Genomic DNA, 8,783 nt, shown 5'->3' on the forward strand with positions numbered 1-8,783 from the left:
TATATATATATATCTCAAGGACACAAAAAAAGTGGTTGTAAATAATTGGAAAGTGTAGGATCTGGGCATGACGTAGATGGTGTAGAATAAGGGGTGGATAATGTGAATGCTGGGGAGAAAGGATGAGGCACAGGTCAGTGACTGCTGTTGTGGGCAAGGAAGTCCCACAGAGGAGCACTGCTGGCGGTGGGTGGGTAAACGCCCAGTCCTTCATTTCCAGGCAGTGACCCAGAGAATCACCAGCAGCTTCTTCTGTGCCTTCCTAGAGCCATCGACTCTGGAAATCCCCGGCAGCTCTGGGACTCAAACAGAGAGCATTTCCATTTCAGGTGCTGCTGAAACAGTCTGCAATTGAGCTGATGTCCCTGCGGTAAGAGCCCTCTCCTGTCTCCTGACCTGCAGCACATTTGGTAGGGTGGCAGCAGATAAGCCCATGCTATTTGCATTCACTTGCACAGTGCCCAGGGCTCGTGCCTCTCCCTCCTGCCCGGGCCTTTTGTTAAACCTGGAGGGGACGGGAAACATTTGCAAACCGGGGAAAGAAAAAGGGACTAGAGCATATCTGCCACTGCTTCTCCTGAGCTTGGAGACTGGGGGGGGGGGCTGGGCAGCTCTCTGACAAGATCTGCTTTCCCGGTATCTGCAGGAAGGCGCTCACTGCGTGGCAGGAACAAGCCTCAGTGATGCCACAGCTGAGGGATGAGGTGGCGCACCTGGCTGCAGAGGTGGACGCTATGAAGAAGGTGATCCTGCACTTTGGGAAAGAGGGCTGGGACGAGCAGGACCCCACACAAGGCCCTTCCTGGGCCCGTTGGTGGGCTTTTCTGGCTCAGCCCATACACCCAACCCTTGTCAGGGGCTGCTGGTTGAGCTGCTCCGCTGTAAAGCCCCTTCTCCTGGCCAGGACTGACATGGTTGTTTCCCCTGTTCCTCTGCGTCTTTCCCAGGAAGCTCAGCAAATGAGAGAGGCAATGTCTGCAACCATGCAGGTGTCTGTCCGGGCTCTGAAAAGCACAGGTATGGAGAGACCTCGGGTCCTAGCGGGCAGGTCTCATCACTCTGGGCTCATGCTTGGTGTTCCCGAAAGCAGGCTGTGCTGCAGACTCTGCCCTCCAGAGCATAGGGAGGTGGGATGAAACCACAGGGCCCCAGAGCACAACTGTGGCAGAGCAGCTGCCTTGGGATCACTCCAAACCTGCTTTTGGGACCCTCACTGGAGCCCTGACCAAGACTCTGACAGCATTTCTGCCCTCTCCCAGTCCATGGAGCTTCCCTAGGGAACAAAAACGAGTGGCCAGGTCGTCTTCTGTTGTCCACACAGTGGGGGCTTGGCTAGGGTCTGCGGCCCTTCCCATGGGGGCTTGCTGTCTCCCAGTGCCACACACCTTCTCTTTGTGTGGCTGGGGCAGAGACGTTTTCAGTGGGTGCGGGGATCCCCTCCTTTTCCTGGGGCACCTCCAAGGGCGTGGTGCTGCATTACAAGGCAGCCTTACAAGTCACCTGCAGCCACCAGGTCCTCCGAGCTCAGGACCTCTTGCAGTCAGCTGCTCTCTTCTCCCTTCAGGGGCTGCCACTGACCTGCAGAGATCATCCAGCAGCTCTGCATGGGTCTGCAGGGTGTTTGGGTTCATGTGTGCTCCACCTCTTCTGGATACTTTTGTGCAGGTAGAGTAGCAGAAATCCTCAGTGCTGCTCCTCTTGCCTCTTACAAGGTTGGGGCTAAGTTCTGAGGTGTCTCCCCTCAGGCCAGTGGTATTGCTGAAGGCCAGGGCACTGCTCTGGTGCCTGACACCTGAGGTCTTACACAGGGCTTGGCTACCTGTAAAAGAGCAGTTGCCCTCAGAAAGGGGCTGAGTTGTGCTGAGCTTTCTGACTGCCATCCTCATGGACCCCCCTGGAAGGGGCTTCTCCTTCAGGACTGCTGTCCTGGGTTTGTCTAGGATACAGTTAATTTTCACAGGAAGATGGTGGGGGGGCGCCAGGACAGGTGACCTAAAGTATTTGACACCATGCTGAGGTTATGCTCAGTATATAGCTGGAGGAGATGGCTGGGCATGATGGGGGGAGATCAAGGCTCAAAAAGGGGCTGAGGTGGGGTGCCGGCTGATGAGCAATTGTATTGTGCAACACTTGCTTTATATATTCTTTTATTAGTATTGTTGTTGTTACAATTTTGTTCTCTCCTTGTGTTGTTTGATTAAACTATCCTTATCCCAAATCACAAGGTTTTACCTTTTCCTTCTGATTTTCATCCCACCATGGAGCTGGGAGAGGACTGAGTGAGCAGTCTCGTGGTGCTTTGTTGCCAGCTGTGCCTAAACCATGACAGTCCTTTCTGGAGCCCAACATGGAGCATGAACGGTTGAGATAATGGCAAAATATCTGACCAGAGCATGTTAAACAGATTTGTTATATGCATTTCTTATATTATTCAAATAGTCACTGGTCACGATGTTGGTTCATCTGTTCACATGGCGGTGTTATGTAAATTCTTATATGCACTATGTATTACCTGGGGTGATGTTTATCACCCCTGGGAGAGGGATCCAGACTATCATTTTACTATACTGGGTAATGTTGACTTATGATATGATTACATCACTGGTCATGAGGTTAAGCTGGTATTTGTATGCACCATTGTTGTCATTCCTGTACCTCAGGCACCTTCTCTCAGAATTTATTTGTAATTACACCCAATCTATGGGGAAGGCAGGGTGGGATACTTTCTCCTTCAGGCTTACTACAACAGCTTTTGAGAATTTTTAATATCCTTGGAATGTTCAAGCCAGCATGCTTTTATTGCTATGTATCCTGAATGTGTCTCAGGTCTTGCTTAAGGTTACACAAAAAATTTTTAAGTATACCACCCAGAGATCTGCCCCAAGGCTGGATAGTCATGGGTGGCATGGCATGTGGGAGAATATGGGTAGGTATCTAGAGAACTTCTCACCCCCAGTGATTTTGAATTTCACTCCTGAAAAACTGCAGGATCCTGATAAAGTGATAGAATATTTGAAAAGAAAATGCTGTGGCTATTCCAAAAAGACAATCCTTCACAAACCTCTTCATGAAGAGCCTACATGGTCTCCATGAGTATTCACCCACTATCAGTGGAGGCACAGGGTGTGAGCTTCAGCATGAGGTAGATGTACTGGAGTGCCTGTGAGGTCCTTCCAATCTCCCACTTCTGGGGTTCTCAGACCTTCTGAAATGCTTGCTACACACAGATCCCACCCGGCCCCAGAGCTGACACCGTGGGTGCAGGTTTGTGAAGAAAGTTTTGGCACCTCTGCTGTCCTTCCAAATTGCTCTCCTCATTTGCCTTTGACTGTAGTGTGGCAAAAGGCAAGTTCGGGTGCACAATTACATTGTCGTCAAGCTAATTCAAAGGTTAGGGTGCGTAAGATTAATGTGCTGCTGCCCCACACTTCCAATTCCAGTATCCTCTGTTGACAGGAAAATGGAATGGCATCGTGCAAGTAACATTTTCTGTGTAAGTCTCTGTCAGAAATGCTTGGAAGAAAAGCATCTGCTCAACTGTCTGCCAGAGGACAGCTGTAAGCTTAGAATCATAGAGTGAAAGGGCTCAGTCATTCTCACAGTAAAAGTGTTTCCTTATGTTTAGAGGGAACCTCCTGTGTTGTGAAAGAAGTACAAGTAGGGAGGCAGACTAATGGTGCCAGACTGTTTTTTGCAGCAGTGCCAAAGGACATCCAACAGCCATGACACCCCTGCTGTTGTAGTTCCTTCCTTTGTTTTTTGGAGAAAAGATGTGTGAGGGCAGAAGAGACAAGGTCTCCCCCAGCTTGCAGCGGCCATAAAACCAGGGCCAGTGGCTGGCTGCAGGAAGCATTCTTGAACATGGCACTGTCTGCTGGAGGCTTCACAAATGAAATGGGGGTAGTCATGACACCAGGACTACCATGAAGCACAAATACGGTGAGTGAAAAGTACTCTGTGAGTGCAAAACACTTTCTTCCTTCAACTCCTATTATGACACCATGGCAGCACAAGTATAAAGGTCCCTTCTTCCCCTCTCCCAGTCAATTTCCCAAGTTGGGAGGAATCACGGGGTTTGAGTCTGTGTGACTTCTGCATAGGGCTATTTTAATTGACAGTGCATATGTCCTTCTATGAGAGGGTAAAAATCACCTGCAGCAATCCCCCCCCCACCTGCTATCAATATCCAATTCTGCTTCAAAGCTGTGGTCTCTAATAAATACCTGTGACAGGGAACACAAATTCTCTAACTAATAGGATAGTCCACTCTCTTCCGAAACTGCCTCTATCCATAGTCCTTGAAAAAAACCATGACGTTTCTTTGTCAGTTCATAGAATCACAGACTGGTTTGGATTGGAAGGAACCTTAAAGATCATCTAGTTCCAACCCCCCTGCCATGAGCAGGGAACCTTCCTCTAGACCAGGTTGCTCAAAGCCCCATCCAACCTGGCCTTGAACACTGCCAGGGAGGGGGCAGCCACAACTTCTCTGGGCAACCTGTTCCAGTGCCTCACCACCCTCACAGGAAAGAATTTCTTCCTAATACCTAATCTAAATCTACTCTCTTCCAGTTTAAAATCATTACCCCATGTCCTACCGCATGCCCTTGTAAAAAGTCCCTCTCCATCTTTCTTGTAGGCCCCCTTCAGGTAGTGGAAGTCTGTTATAAGGTCTCTCTGGAGTCTTCTCCAGGCTGAACAACCCCAATTGTCTCAGCCTGTCCTCACAGGGGAGATGCTACAGCCACCTGATCATCTTTGTGGCTCTCCTCTGGGCCTGCTTGAGCAGGTCCATGTCCTTCTTATGTTGGGGGCCCCAGAGCTGGACACAGTACTGCAGGGGGGGTCTGATGAGAGCAGAGTAGAGGGGGAGAATCACCTCCCTCGACCTGCTGGCCACACTTCTCTTGATGCAGCCCAGGATATGGTTGGCTTTCTGGGCTGTGAGCGCACATTGCTGGCTCATAGTCAGTTTTCCATCTACTAATAACCTCAAGTCCTTCTCCACAGGGCTGTTTTCAATCCACTCATCGCCCAGCCTATATTCGTGCTTGGGATTGCCTTGACCCATGTGCAGAACCTTGCAGTTGACTTTGTTGAACTTCACGAGATTTGCACATGCCCGCCTCTCAAGCCTGTCAAGGTCCCTTTGGATGCTATCCCTTCCCTCCAGCGTGTCGCCCACACCACACAGCTTGGTGTTGTCAGCAAACTTCCTGCGGGTGCACTCAGCGCCACTCTGCATGTTTCCGACAACGATGTTAAACAGCACCAGTTCCAATACCAACCCCCAAGGAACGCCACTCGATTCCACTCAGACATCAAGCCATTGACTGCAAGTCTTTGAGTGCAACCATCCAGCTGATCATTATCCACCAAGCATTCTACTCATCAAATCCATGTCTCTCCAACTTAGAGACAAGGATTTTGTGCAGGACACTATCAAATGTTTTTCACGAGTCCATGTAGGTGACATCAGTTGCTCTTCCCTTATCCATCAATGCTGTCACCTTGTCGTAGAAGGCCACCCAATTTGTCAGGCATGATTTGCCCTTAGTGAAGCCATGTTGGCTGTCACAAATCACCTCCTTATTTTCCATGTGCCTTAGCACAGTTTCCAGGAGGATCTGCTCCATGATCTTGCCAGGCACAGAGATGAGACTGACTGGCTTGTAGTTTCCTGGATCTTCCTTTTTTTCACTTTTTAAAAATGGGGGTTATGTTTTTCCCCTTTTCCAGTCAGAGGGAACTTCACTGGACTGCCACGACTTCACAAATATGATGGATAGTGGCTTAGCCACTTCATCCACCTGTTCCTTCAGTTCTCGTGGATGCATCTCATCAGGTCCCATGGACTTGTGCACCTTCAGCTTCCTTACATGGGCTCAAACCTGATCTTTTACAGTGGGCGGTTCTTCATTCTCCCAGTCCCCGCCTTTGCCTTCTGCATCTTGGACGGTGTGGCTGGAACCCTTGCCAGTGAAGACTGAAGCAAAAAAGTCGTTGAGTACTTCAGCCTTCCTCATAGCCCAGGTAATAACCAGGTCTCCCGTTTCCTTCCAGAGAGGGCCCATATGTTCCCTAGTCTGCCTTTTATCACCGACGTACCTACAGAAGCTTTTCTTGTTGCCCTTGACATCCCTGGCCAGATTTAATTCTATCAGGGCTTTGGCCTTCCTGACCTGATCTCTGGCTGCTCGGATAGTTTCTCTGTACTCCTCCCAGGCTACCTGTCCTTGCTTCCACCCTCTGTAGGCTTCCTTTTTATGTTTGAGCTTGTTGAGGAGCTCCCTGTTCATCCATGCAGGCCTCCTGGTGTTCTTGCCTGACTTCCTTTTTGTCGGGATGCATCGCTCCTGAGCTTGGGGCAGGTGATCCTTGAATATTAACCACCTTTCTTGGGTCCCTCTTCCCTCCAGGACTTTATCCCATGCTACTTTGCCAAGCAGATCCCTGAAGAGGCCAAAGTCTGCTCTCCTGAAGGGCAGATCTTGCTGTGCACCCTCCTCTAAGGATCTTGAACTCCACTACTTCATGGCCACTGAAGCCAAGGCTGTCCTTAAGCTTCACATTCCCCACCAGCCCCTCTTTGTTGGTGAAAACAAGGTCCAAGCATAGCACCTCTCCACACTGAATCCTCTATGACTTGGAGAAGGAAGTTATCATCAACACATTCTAGGAAACTCCTGGATTGCTTATGACCTGCTATGCTGTCTATCCAACAGATATTGGGGTGGTTGAAGAACTCCATGATCACCAGGGCTTGTGAATGTGAGGCTGCTCCTATCTGTCTATAGAGGGCCTCATCCACTTGGTCCTCCTGGTTGGGTGGCCTGTAGCAGACCCCCATTATAACATCTCCTGTCCCTGCCTTCCTTTTAATCCTAACCAATAAGCTCTTGGTTGGCTCCTCATCCTCATCCCAGGCAGAGCTCCTAACACTCCTGCTGGTCATCGACATAGAGGGCTACAAACCTCCTTGTCTCCCCTGCCTGTCCTTCCTAAGGAGCCTGTATCCTTCCATTCCAGCACTCCAGACATAGGAGCCATCACACCATGTCCCCATGATGCCAATAAGATCTTAGCCCTACAGGCATGTATACGTCTCTAGTTCCTCTTGTTTATTCCCCATGGTACATGCATCTGCATAGAGGCATTTAAGTTGGGCCCCCTCTTAAACTGACTTACTGTCTAGAGCTCCTTTGTGCTGCTCTTCAGGTGCTTTCCTGCTGATCTGTGATCTGTCTCCAGGCTCTGGGCATCTATTGCTGGCACTGGGATCAAGCTGGTAGCAGTGGGATGGATTGAGGTTCCCCTTCCCCAGCAACTTTAAAGCCCTCAAGCCCAGCTTGGCAAGCATATGACCAAAGATGGTCCTCCCTTATCTGTGTGAGAAATGATCAGTTGCCAATTATCAACAGCTCAGACAGGATGCGGTGTGAAGCAGTCTTTATTACGTTCTTGCAAGACCGGGCGCCCCCATCAAGTGGACGTGCCTAACAGCCATCATGCAATGGCTTATATCCCTTTCTCCCAACCACGAGTTCCCTCCCCTGATTCCTCATTGGCTGAGTACTACAGGGTGTACAGACTTCCCGAACCACCTACCGATACGCCCCTTCATGTATGTGTTCATACGTCGCATGTTCATGGAAATGAACCTTGGCTTTCTCCAGGGCGGAGAAGTTAATATGCATGAGCTCATCACACAAGCGTACTAAGATGGAAAAGTTCGAAATTCAGGTTCCCCAAGTCTTTCGGTATCTGCATCCATCTAAAGCCAGTTCCAAATACTGGGTCATCACAGTTGACAAAAAGACCACTTGCCTTCTAGCCCTAGACCAGGGATTTCAATGGTTGTGAATTGCTCTTGTTGATTGCTTTGGTGAATCGTTCCTGCCCTTCCCATCAGGGTTATTATGCGAAAACAACATTCTTTCCCTTACATCTGGAAGATGGACCCCATCAGCCCCCATTAGACGAGGTTTCTCAAAGCGAGTCCCATGGTCTAAGTAGCCGAATCCTTGGCTGTAGCACCAGTCCCATAAGCAATTGTTGATTTGCCAGATTTAACTGGCCCATTCAGACCCCTTCCCTTTGATCAAGAGGACTGATGAAAAAACTACCTGTACTCCAGAGTCCCTTACCACCACTCCCAGGGCTCTGTAATCCTCCTTGATACTCCTCAGACTTCTCCTAGCTGTATCAGTGGTGCCCACGTGAAACAACAACAATGGATAATAGTTGTCTGTGTGAGGCTGATTCAAGCCCCCAGTAAGTAGCACACCTCTCTAGAGAGTGTGTCAGGTCTGCAGGTGGGTGCCTCTGTACCTCTCAGAAGAGTGTTGCCTACCACTGTCACTCTTCAACTTTTCCTAGTTGTGCTGGTTGGTATATGGGGAGCAGGTCAGGCTGCCTTACTCAGCTCCAGTGTCTCTCCTGATATGACAGGTCTTTCCTCTTGAGTCTGCAGAATGGTGAAGTGGTTCTGCAAGGGCACCTCAGACTTTGGGGGAATTCTCTTCCTCCTGCAGGTCCTTGCTGTTGCAAGCTTCTATTCTTCTGCATTATTCGCCCTGCTTCCTTCCGTGTGTACTGGTGGGGGAGTTTTTTGGCTCTTTGGCTGTGGGCTGTGGGTCCACTGCAGACTGCACTTGGAATCAGCTACCTTAACTCCTTCTCAGCCTCCCTGATGTTACTCAGCCTTCTCGCCACCTCCTGCAGCTCAACTACCTGCTGCAGGAGCTCCTCCACCTGGGCACACCTTTTGGAGTCAGGTCTGC

The sequence above is a fragment of the Strix aluco genome, chromosome Z (genome assembly GCF_031877795.1).
Source record: "Strix aluco isolate bStrAlu1 chromosome Z, bStrAlu1.hap1, whole genome shotgun sequence".
NCBI lineage: Eukaryota > Metazoa > Chordata > Aves > Strigiformes > Strigidae > Strix > Strix aluco.